This window comes from Ranitomeya variabilis, chromosome 2 (genome assembly GCF_051348905.1).
Source record: "Ranitomeya variabilis isolate aRanVar5 chromosome 2, aRanVar5.hap1, whole genome shotgun sequence".
NCBI classification, from domain to species: Eukaryota; Metazoa; Chordata; class Amphibia; order Anura; family Dendrobatidae; genus Ranitomeya; species Ranitomeya variabilis.
Window position 1 is genome coordinate 832,069,093 of NC_135233.1, and position 13,138 is coordinate 832,082,230.

The 13,138-nt window shown below is 41.9% G+C and overlaps 1 protein-coding gene across 2 annotated transcripts in view; it reads left to right on the forward strand.

Moving 5' to 3' along the window:
* Positions 1 to 13,138, forward strand: part of CSMD1 (CUB and Sushi multiple domains 1) — a 2,858,343-nt gene that overhangs the window by 2,491,832 nt on the left and 353,373 nt on the right. The window lies entirely within an intron of this gene.

Below are 13,138 nucleotides of genomic sequence, written 5' to 3' on the forward strand. Positions count from 1 at the left end.
GAGAAACTCAGCCCCCTAGAGCTACCAGCAAGCTGGGAAATCACATATTAGCAAGCTGGACAAGAAACATATTGAACACAGATGATCAAAAAATTAACAAAACGGAAACTTAGCTTCGCTTGAAGAGACTGGTAGCAAGGTAGTCAGAAGGAATCAGAATAGCACTGAATACATTGACAGTAGGCATGGACTGAGAGTCCAAGTGAGCTTAAATAGAAAACCAGCCCACAGATAACAAGACAGCTGATGCAAGTCACAACCTGCAGAAAGACAGCACTCACACAGTACCACTTGTGACCACAAGAGGGAGCCCAGAAACAGAGTTCACAACAGACATGGAGAGAGGAAAAGTGTACAAAAGTGCTCACCAAATAAAGCTGTGAATGATGTGCGTCTTCCCACGTCTCCTTCCCAGCGCCCTGACGCGCATTTCACCCTGGCTTCTTCCGGGGGCGTGTCAATACCCAGGCAGAGTGACTATTTATGGAGTCCCTGGACCAATCAAGTGCCGTTAATCCCCTACCCAATGCCGTAGGAGAGTAACCGGCGGTCTCCTAAGATGACATGGCGGCGCATGCGCAGATCCGACCTACTCCGGATGTTCAAGCTCTTCATGACATCCGCCGGGTAGACAGCACTGTGGAACACAAGCGGTTACCACCTATGACGCTGTCTGAAGCGCACTGAGATGGCGATCCGCGCATGCGCACAGTCACTGGGAGACTGGGGAATAATAAATCGCTAAATCAATAAGTGCCCAAATGAAAACTAAAACAAATAAATAAGGGATCGGTAGCAATGAGGAAAGTAAGGCTCTCAATAGATGAATATATAAGCCAAGCCAAAAAAGGCCCCATTAAAACTTACATATGTGTATATAAATAAATAAAGTGCATAAATAACTAAAGTGCATGTTATAATTTAATAATTTATTTAATAAATAAGTGAATACAAAGTGCTTAGTGACCTTAAATGCCCACAATTATATGAAGGCAGGCAATGATGCCATATATATATAGCCCCCAAGAAATAAACACAAATATATATATAAAGTGCTTAGTGGACAGATTAATATTTCAATATATTAAAGTGCATATTAATATAACTCCCTAAAAAACAAAGGCCGAGTGTAGTGACCATACCGTACAAAAAGACAAAATATGAATAGTGAAAAAGAGCTAGCCTGACCCATCTAATGAACCTTATTAAATAAATATAATATAAAAACATATATAAAGATATTATTAAACAACCATAATTAAACATATAGAAAAGAAGAGCATACCCAATTACCATAAGTATCCATAAAAACAACATCCCCCATAGACTACCTATATATTACATACAAAAAATATTAATAAAGAAGATCCCCCCAATAGGGCAACGCATGGGCCCCAAAAACCATATACATACATATATAAACAACTTTTTATTAATAATGTTTTAGAAGCAACAATAAATATTAAAAACAACAATATTTGAATTCTTGGGCAGTCTTCAAACGGAGGCACCAACGTTGAGGCCCATAGGATATCTTCAGAACAACACGGAAAGGAACACGGGACTCATAAATATGTACTATAAGCAAACCAAAAAACAAGGTTAACAAACATATGAAAAATAAAATATATATAAAAACACCCTACCCCTAAAAATTACCTCTGAAAAATACCTATCTTATGTAATGTAAGAAATAAGTATTATAAAAATGCTGAAAACCCAAAACTTTCATTAAGACCATTAGGACTGAGAGTACCTAGGCGAAAAATCCATCTGCTTTCCATCTGAGCCAGATGTCTGGCCAGATCGCCCCCCGGACACCCAATGTAACCTGATCTATGGCCTTCACCACTAGACCCCTGGCATTACATCCATGATGGTATTTAAAGTGCCTTGCAATGGGTTTGAGGGGCACATCACTATCCGCATTTTTAGCTTTTAAAATGTCACCGTGTTCTCTAGTTCTTACCTTTAATTCCCTAGTAGTGAGCCCGATATATACTTTGCCGCACGGGCATTGTGCATGGTATACCACTCCTTGGGAATTACAGCTGAGATGCTTGCGGATTTGATATTCCTTAGATCCATCAAAGTTACAGAAGCTAGTTGATTTGGTATGATTACCACACCCTTTACACATCCCACACGGAAAGAATCCAGGTCTTCCTATATTTCTCTTACTCCTTTTCTGCTCATAATGGCTATGAACCAGAGTATCCTTAAGATTAGCCGATCTCTTAGCAACAAACGATGGACGGTCCGGTAAGATTTTTCGAAGGGTGGGATCCACCTGTAGAACTTTCCAATGCTTAAGAATGATTTCTTTTAGTTCATTCCATTTGTTACTGTACGTTGAGATGAAACGTACTTGTTCCGATTTTTCTTGTTTTCCAGATACAGCTGAGTCTTTATACAGCAGTTGATTTCTTGAGGCCTTGGACGCCCTAAGGTATCCTCTCTTGATCATTCTTTTGCTGTAGCCCCTTTCAATAAATCTTCTAGTCAAGTCCACAGCTTGCTTTTCAAATTTGATCTCATCTGAGCAAATTCTCCGAGCCCGGAGAAATTGTCCTACCGGAATACCGCGGACAGTAGAGATGGGATGGGAGGAATCTTCACATAGAAAAGAATTGGTAGATGTGGACTTTCTAAAGACATCCGTAGTTACCACACCCTTAAGATCTACTGCCACTTTAATATCTAAAAAATCAATTTCTCTTCCATATTTATAAGATAGTCTGATGTTCTTGGTGTTGTTGTTAAGATGTTGCATCATACGCTCCAAGCCCTCTACTGGGCCCTCCCATATGAACAGAACATCATCGATGTATCTCATCCAGTTATGGATATGACATATCCCCTGGATGAGATCATCATGAAAAACCTCCCTCTCCCAAGCCCCCAAAAACAAATTAGCATACGAGGGGGCACAAGAGGCCCCCATCGCAGTACCCTGTAACTGCAGGTAGGTACGATCATTAAAAGTGAAAGCATTGTGGGTCAATAGAAATTCTAACAAGATTAAAATTAGCTCTACCATGTCGGCCTCTAAAGATCCAGAACCCAGAAAAAATCGTGCCGCATTAAGCCCATCCTGGTGGCGAATAGATGTATATAAAGATTCCACATCGGCAGTTACAAACGTCATGTTGTCTTCCAGGCACAGTTGGTCCAGACGTTGTAATGCCGACGTGGTATCCTTAATATAGGATGGCAGGTTGGTGACAAAAAAGGTCTTAAAAAATAGTCAATAATGTTTCCAATCAATTCACAAAGTCCACCATTACCTGCCACAATAGGGCGACCTGGGGGGTCCAGTTGATTTTTATGGATTTTCGGTATTAAGTAAAACGTTGGTAATCTGGGATGACTTTTCCGAATCTGTTCCACCAATTTTTTCGTGATCAAGCCTTGAGTCAAAGCTCTTTCCAAAATCTCGGATAGTTCGTCCTGAAAGGAGGACATAGGATTAAAAAATAATTGCCGATAGCATTTAGAGTCATTTAACAGCTTGTTGGCCTGTTTCTCGTATAGACTAGTAGGCCAGATTACCAAATTACCTCCTTTATCGGCAGGTTTAACCCCTTCACCCCCGGAGCTTTTTCCGTTTTTCCGTTTTCGTTTTTCGCTCCCCTCCTTCCCAAAGCCATAACTTTTTTATTTTTCTGTCAATTTGGCCATGTGAGGGCTTATTTTTTGCGGGACGAGTTACTGTACGGGACGAGTCGTGTACTAGAAAACGGGAAAAAAATTCCAAGTGCAGTGAAATTGCAAAAAAAGTGCAATCCCACACTTGTTTTTTGCTTGCCTATTTTGCTAGGTTCACTAAATGCTAAAACTGACCTGCCATTATGATTCTCCAGGTCAGTACGAGTTCATAGACACCTAACATGACTAGGTTCTTTTTTACCTAAGTGGTGAAAAAAAATTCCAAACTTTGCAAAAAAATAAATAAATAAAATTGCGCCATTTTCCGATACCCGTAGCGTCTCCATTTTTCGTGATCTGGGGTCGGGTGAGGGCTTATTTTTCGCGTGCCGAGCTGGCATTTTTAATTATAGCATTTTGGTGCAGATACGTTCTTTTGATCGCCCGTTATTGCATTTTAATGCAATGTCGTGGCGACCAAAAAAACGTAAATCTGGCGTTTCGATTTTTTTTTCATTACGCCGTTTAGCGATCAGGTTAATGCTTTTTTTTTATTGAGAGATCGGGCGATTCTGAACGCGGCGATACCAAATATGTGTAGGTTGGGTTTTTTTTTTATTGATTTATTTTGATTGGGGCGAAAGGGGGGTGATTTAAACTTTTATATTTTTTTTATTTTTTTCACATTTTTTTTTACTTTTTTTTTTCACTTTTACCATGCTTCTATAGCCTCCATTGGAGGCTAGAAGCAGGCACAGCCCGATCGGCTCTGCTACATAACAGCGATCATCAGATCGCTGTTATGTAGCTAAAATGCAGGTGTGCTGTGAGCGCCGACCACAGGGGGGCGCTCACAGCCACCGGCGATCAGTAACCATAGAGGTCTCCAGGACCTCTATGGTTACAATGTACAAGCATCGCCGACCTCCGATCATGTGACGGGGGTCGGCGATGCGCTCATATCCGGCCGCACGGCCGGATGCGGTAGTTAAATGCCGCTGTCTGAGTTTGACAGCGGCATTTAACTAGTTAATAGCGGCGGGTGATCGCGATTTCACCCGCCGCTATTGCGCGCACATGTCAGCTGTAAAAAACAGCTGACATGTCGCGACTTTGATGTGCGCTCACCGCCGGAGCGCACATCAAAGCGGGGGTCCCGACATGTGACGTACTATTCTGTCACATGTCGGGAAGGGGTTAAACACAATGTCGTCCCACCTTTGCATTTCCCTTAAGGCCAGCCATTCAGGTTTAGAGAGATTAAAATTACTTTGTTGTTTCCGTGCCAAATCTTCAATGTCATGTGTCACTAGCTTAGTGAAAATTTCCACTGCCGGGCAGAGATTTAATGCCGAGAAAGTTTTACATTTTGTAAACAAATGTTGAGGAATCATACTTACATTAGATGTTCCCATACTCTCTTCCTCTAAGGCAATCAAGGCCTCCAAGGCCTCCTCCTCGGTTGTTGTAGAAATAAAATCTCTGTCAATTCTGGAAGCATGTAATTTTTTCAACACCAATTTCCTTGCAAATAAGTGAGCATCCTTCACCGATGTGAACGGGTCTAATTTATTAGAGGGAGAAAAAGTCAATCCACATTGTAACACCTCCAATTGTTCCCTGGTTAACACATGCTTAGATAAGTTAATCACCTGATATCGATCCCCTGGTCTGCCACCTTTATGTGCCTTTTGGAACATCTCTGGGAACTTCTTCCTTTTTTCCGTTCCTTTGGGTTGGAGGTCACATGACCCCTCCACATCACTGGTTGATGCTACACTGTCCACTTCTGAAGCAAAGGATCTATCAGACTGTGTTCGGATCCTGCCTCTTGGGCCAACTTTTGCCCCTTTAAACTGCCATCTGAAAATTTTATTGGAGTCATAGTCCTCAACGTCACGCTGGTACTTCTTAGATTTCTCTTTGTAGTTGAGGACTATGACTCCAATAAAATTTTCAGATGGCAGTTTAAAGGGGCAAAAGGTGGCCCAAGAGGCAGGATCCGAACACAGTCTGATAGATCCTTTGCTTCAGAAGTGGACAGTGTAGCATCAACCAGTGATGTGGAGGGGTCACGTGACCTCCAACCCAAAGGAACGGAAAAAAGGAAGAAGTTCCCAGAGATGTTCCAAAAGGCACATAAAGGTGGCAGACCAGGGGATCGATATCAGGTGATTAACTTATCTAAGCATGTGTTAACCAGGGAACAATTGGAGGTGTTACAACGAGGATTGACTTTTTCTCCCTCTAATAAATTAGACCCGTTCACATCAGTGAAGGATGCTCACTTATTTGCAAGGAAATTGGTGTTGAAAAAATTACATGCTTCCAGAATTGACAGAGATTTTATTTCTACAACCGAGGAGGAGGCCTTGGAGGCCTTGATTGCCTTATAGGAAGAGAGTATGGGAACATCTAATGTAAGTATGATTCCTCAACATTTGTTTACAAAATGTAAAACTTTCCCGGCATTAAATCTCTGCCCGGCAGTGGAAATTTTCACTAAGCTAGTGACACATGACATTGAAGATTTGGCACGGAAACAACAAAGTAATTTTAATCTCTCTAAACCTGAATGGCTGGCCTTAAGGGAAATTCAAAGGTGGGACGACATTGTGTTTAAACCTGCCGATAAAGGGGGAAATTTGGTAATCTGGCCTACTAGTCTATACGAGAAACAGGCCAACAAGCTGTTAAATGACTCTAAATGTTATCGGCAATTATTTTTTAATCCTATGTCCTCCTTTCAGGACGAACTGTCCGAGATTTTGGAAAGAGCTTTGACTCAAGGCTTGATCACGAAAAAATTGGTGGAACAGATTCGGAAAAGTCATCCCAGATTACCAACGTTTTACTTAATACCGAAAATCCATAAAAATCAACTGGACCCCCCAGGTCGCCCTATTGTGGCAGGTAATGGTGGACTTTGTGAATTGATTGGAAACATTATTGACTATTTTTTAAGACCTTTTGTCACCAACCTGCCATCCTATATTCAGGATACCACGTCGGCATTACAACGTCTGGACCAACTGTGCCTGGAAGACAACATGACGTTTGTAACTGCCAACGTGGAGTCTTTATATACATCTATTCGCCACCAGGATGGGCTTAATGCAGCACGATTTTGTCTGGGTTCTGGATCTTTAGAGGCCGACATGGTAGAGCTAATTTTAATCTTGTTAGAATTTCTATTGACCCACAATGCTTTCACTTTTAATGATTGTACCTACCTGCAGTTACAGGGTACTGCGATGGGGGCCTCTTGTGCCCCCTCGTATGCTAATTTGTTTTTGGGGGCTTGGGAGAGGGAGGTTTTTCATGATGATCTCATCCAGGGGATATGTCATATCCATAACTGGATGAGATACATCGATGATGTTCTGTTCATATGGGAGGGCCCAGTAGAGGGCTTGGAGCGTATGATGCAACATCTTAACAACAACACCAAGAACATCAGACTATCTTATAAATATGGAAGAGAAATTGATTTTTTAGATATTAAAGTGGCAGTAGATCTTAAGGGTGTGGTAACTACGGATGTCTTTAGAAAGTCCACATCTACCAATTCTTTTCTATGTGCAGATTCCTCCCATCCCATCTCTACTGTCCGCGGTATTCCGGTAGGACAATTTCTCCGGGCTCGGAGAATTTGCTCAGATGAGATCAAATTTGAAAAGCAAGCTGTGGACTTGACTAGAAGATTTATTGAAAGGGGCTACACCTAAAGAATGATCAAGAGAGGATACCTTAGGGCGTCCAAGGCCTCAAGAAATCAACTGCTGTATAAAGACTCAGCTGTATCTGGAAAACAAGAAAAATCGGAACAAGTACGTTTCATCTCAACGTACAGTAACAAATGGAATGAACTAAAAGAAATCATTCTTAAGCATTGGAAAGTTCTACAGGTGGATCCCACCCTTCGAAAAATCTTACCGGACCGTCCATCGTTTGTTGCTAAGAGATCGGCTAATCTTAAGGATACTCTGGTTCATAGCCATTATGAGCAGAAAAGGAGTAAGAGAAATATAGGAAGACCTGGATTCTTTCCATGTGGGATGTGTAAAGGGTGTGGTAATCATACCAAATCAACTAGCTTCTGTAACTTTGATGGATCTAAGGAATATCAAATCCGCAAGCATCTCAGCTGTAATTCCCAAGGAGTGGTATACCATGCACAATGCCCGTGCGGCAAAGTATATATCGGGCTCACTACTAGGGAATTAAAGGTAAGAACTAGAGAACACGTTGGTGACATTTTAAAAGCTAAAAATGCGGATAGTGATGTGCCCCTCAAACCCATTGCAAGGCACTTTAAATACCATCATGGATGTAATGCCAGGGGTCTAGTGGTGAAGGCCATAGATCAGGTTACATTGGGTGTCCGGGGGGGCAATCTGGCCAGACATCTGGCTCAGATGGAAAGCAGATGGATTTTTCGCCTAGGTACTCTCAGTCCTAATGGTCTTAATGAAAGTTTTGGGTTTTCAGCATTTTTATAATACTTATTTCTTACATTACATAAGATAGGTATTTTTCAGAGGTATTTTTTAGGGGTAGGGTGTTTTTATATATATTTTATTCTTCATATGTTTGTTAACTTTGTTTTTTGGTTTGCTTATAGTACATATTTATGAGTCCCGTGTTCCTTTCCGTGTTGTTCTGAAGATATCCTATGGGCCTCAACGTTGGTGCCTCCGTTTGAAGACTGCCCAAGAATTCAAATATTGTTGTTTTTAATATTTATTGTTGCTTCTAAAACATTATTAATAAAAAGTTGTTTATATATGTATGTATATGGTTTTTGGGGCCCATGCGTTGCCCTATTGGGGGGATCTTCTTTCTTAATATTTTTTGTATGTAATATTTAGGTAGTCTATGGGGGATGTTGTTTTTATGGATACTTATGGTAATTGGGTATGCTCTTCTTTTCTATATGTTTAATGATGGTTGTTTAATAATATCTTTATATATGTTTTTATATTATATTTATTTAATAAGGTTCATTAGATGGGTCAGGCTAGCTCTTTTTCACTATTCATATTTTGTCTTTTTGTACGGTATGGTCACTACACTCGGCCTTTGTTTTTTAGGGAGTTATATTAATATGCACTTTAATATATTGAAATATTAATCTGTCCACTAAGCACTTTATATATATATTTGTGTTTATTTCTTGGGGGCTATATATATATGGCATCATTGCCTGCCTTCATATAATTGTGGGCATTTAAGGTCACTAAGCACTTTGTATTCACTTATTTATTAAATAAATTATTAAATTATAACATGCACTTTAGTTATTTATGCACTTTATTTATTTATATACACATATGTAAGTTTTAATGGGGCCTTTTTTGGCTTGGCTTATATATTCATCTATTGAGAGCCTTACTTTCCTCATTGCTACCGTTCCCTTATTTATTTGTTTTAGTTTTCGTTTGGGCACTTATTGATTTAGCGATTTATTATTCCCCAGTCTCCCAGTGACTGTGCGCATGCGCGGATCGCCATCTCCGTGCGGTTCAGACAGCGTCATAGGTGGTAACCGCTTGTGTTCCACAGTGCTGTCTACCCGGCGGATGTCATGAAGAGCTTGAACATCCGGAGTAGGTCGGATCTGCGCATGCACCACCAGGTCATCTTAGGAGACTGCCGATTACTCTCCTACGGCATTGGGTAGGGGATTAACAGCACTTGATTGGTCCAGGGACTCCATAAATAGTCACTCTGCCTGGGTATTGACACGCCCCCGGAAGAAGCCAGGGCGAAACGCGCGTCAGGGCGCTGGGAAGGAGACGTGGGAGGACGCACATCATTCACAGCTTTATTTGGTGAGCACTTTTGTACACTTTTCCTCTCTCCATGTCATATGTATTTGGATGTTATTATAGGCATATGGAGAGCGGGAAGGTACGGGGATCTTAGTCCACCTATGTACTTGGGACCTGTTATTATTCCAGAAGTGGATGCGGTTTGCACCTTGATGTCTATTGGCCCACATAGGATCATAGGTGGGCAGGTGCTCTTAATATATACATATCGATTTGTCTTAGAGGACATTTTTTGTATTGTGCTTCCCATGTTCTTCCCATAAGGTATTACCTAGAGGATTTGCTGTAGCTTTTTTAGATATTAATTGTTGTGTTATGTTGTCTTCAATAAATTTATTTTAATTTAATCTGTGGTAGGCTTCTTTATGGATGACAGTGATTCTGCTGCCATCTAGTGGTCGTTTCATAGTATCTTTCTGAGTTATGTGCTTTGCGCCAGTGTGGTCATGTGAGATTGTATTCAGGGACCCGGCTGAAATAAGCCCCTAGAATACCGGCACCTCCAGTGAGGAGATTGTGTTTTTGAGTGTATTCAGGGACCCGGCTGAAATAAGCCCTTAGATTACCGGCACCTCTGGTGAGGAGATTGTGTGCATGCATGACCACTGACTGCTCTCTGTTGGGCAGTTAGCCTGTGCTCCTGTGAAGTCTAACAGGATGCAGTGCTTTCCTTTCACGGCTACTCTGTGAAGTAACAGAGCTAGTCTATACCGCCAAATAGTGCCACCATTTACTAGCAGCAGGTTCCCCTGCACGGTGGACCCCGGGCTGCAAAATAATAAACATCTACTGTATATACTCGAGTATAAGCCGACCCGAGTATAAGCCGAACCCCCTAATTTTGCCACAAAAAACTGGGAAAACTTATTGACTCGAGTATAAGCCTATGGGGGAAAATGCAGCAGCTACCGGTGAATTTCAAAAATAAAAATAGATGCTCCGTACCGTTCATTATGGCCCCATAGCTGTGCCATATAGTGCTCTGCACCATTCATTATTGCCCCATAGCTGTACCATAGAAGGCTGTGCCATATAGTGCTCTGCACCGTTCATTATTGCCCCATAGCTGTACCATAGAAAGCTGTGCCATATAGTGCTCTGCACCATTCATTATTGCCCCATAGCTGTGCCATATAGTACTCTGCACCGTTCATTATTGCCCCATAGCTGTGCCATATAGTGCTCTGCACCGTTCATTATTGCCCCATAGCTGTGCCATATAGTGCTCTGCACCGTTCATAATTGCCCCATAGCTGTGCCATATAGTGCTCTGCACCGTTCAGAATTGCCCCATAGCTGTGCCATATAGTGCTCTGCACCGTTCAGAATTGCCGCATAGCTGTGCCATATAGTGCTCTGCACCATTCAGAATTGCCCCATAGCTGTGCCATATAGTGCTCTGCACCGTTCATTATTGCCCCATAGCTGTGCCATATAGTGCTCTGCACCGTTCATTATTGCCCCATAGCTGTGCCATATAGTGCTCTGCACCGTTCAGAATTGCCCCATAGCTGTGCCATAGAAAGCTGTGCCATATAGTGCTCTGCACCATTCATTATTGCCCCATAGCTGTGCCATATAGTGCTTTGCACCATTCATTATTGCCCTATAGCTGTGCCATAGAAAGCTGTGCCATTGCTGCTGCTGCAATAAAAATAATAAATGACATATTCACCTCTCTTGCTTGCAGCTCCTCAGCGTCCCGTCCCGGCGTCTCTCTCTCTGCACTGACTGATCAGGCAGAGGGCGGCGCACACACTATATGCGTCATCGTGCCCTCTGACCTGCACAGTCAGTGCAGAGAGACGCCGGGAAGATGGATCGGCGCCCGGCGTGTGGAACATGGACAGGTGAATATGTAATATTTACCTGCTCCCGGCGTCCCGCTCCTTCCCCCGGACAGCTGGTCTTCGGTGCCGCAGCTCTTCCTCTGTCAGCGGTCACCGGCACCACTGATTAGAGAAATGAATAGGCGGCTCCGCCCCTATGGGAGTGGAGTCCATATTCATTTCTCTAATGAGCGGTCCCGCGTGACCGCTGAACAGGGGAAGAGCTGCGGCACCCGGAGACCGTGGGACAGGCAGGGAGAGCGCCAGGAGCGCCGGAAGCAGGTAAGTATGCCTCAGCGCCCTCTCCCCCTCACCCGCCTACCGTGACTCGAGTATAAGCCGAGAGGGGCACTTTCAGTCCAAAAATTTGGTCTGAAAATCTTGACTTATACTCGAATATATACGGTATATTTACTCGGTGCATTCCGCTAGCCCTAACATGGGGTCTCCTGACTGCAATACAGTTTTAGCATAAACTATTTGGATTAGCAAATAGGGCCTCATGGCTGAACCCCAATATTAAGTCTAACAATGTTGATTAGCAAATGGGGCCTCCTGATTCCTCACAGCAACACAGTTTTAGCCCAAATGATTTGGATTAGCAAATAGGGCTTCCTGACTGCATTACAGTTTTACTACAAGCGATTTGGTTTAGCAAATAGGGCCTCCTAGCTGAACCCCAATATTAGGCCTAATGATTTAGATTAGCAAATAAGGCCTCCTGATTCATCACTGCAACCCAGTTTTAGCCCAAATGATTTGATCTGGTAATTGGGGCCTCCTGACTGCAACACAGTTTAAGCACAATCTAGTTAGATGCTGGAAGATTGTTAGTACTTCCAGAGTTAGCATCTCTATAATACTTGATCAGAGATTAAACTTTTATTTCCATATATTATATTATTTTGCTGTTGTATAATACTATATAAAATAGGTAATAATAATGTAAAATAAAAACACCAATGCTTCCCCTACAAAAATGGTTCTAATGTGTAAAATAAAGCCGCACTGGCTAAAGGCATACAAGAATGCAAAAACTTGTATAGTCTTGCACTATGGTACAATATGAATCTAGGTATCAAAATTACAAAACGGACCTCGAGATATGTGGCAAAAACAATTCTGCTCCACTTTGAAGATAAGCTGTATTTCTATGCAGTAAAGTTCTTGAATTCAATGATGGTAGGTGGTTATCACTAGTTAATAATAGTTGTCCAGGAGCACATATTAAGCTCACCTTTCTGTGCATAATTCCCCCAGGCAAGGGAGGTTTAATGAGTTGCTGTAGTTCTTATCCCACTCTTAATTAGTGACATTGTAAGCCACAGAGTCCTACCAAATGTTAAACATTTTGTCCCGCTATATTGCCAGCCATACTGTCCTTATGCCCTCCTGTGCTCACCAGTTAATAAAGGAATAGAGAGGCAGGCGTTTATTGGGCTGTATCTGCTCCTTCTCATCTCAGCATCAATGCTGAAATGAGGGTCTGGTTCCACACAATGGTCAAAAACCAGATAGACATATTGCCACAGTTTTCTTATTGCGCACTAATATTGATTGTTAACTGATCGTTGATGTCCACTCTGTCAATCTGGAATATACATGCATGGTTTGTATTTGAAATCTTTGATTGCTATGTGAACCATTGTCATAGCAAGGAGAGTGGGGAGTCATGGGGGCATTGTCAGTGGGTAAAGTGGCATTATCTTTACACTGAAAGACATTTTACAGAAAACTATGTGTAAGACGTAACTGTTCATTGAACAGATAACACAGAAAGAATGTACATATAGCACAATACATACTGTTTTTTTTAACACTGCTCTA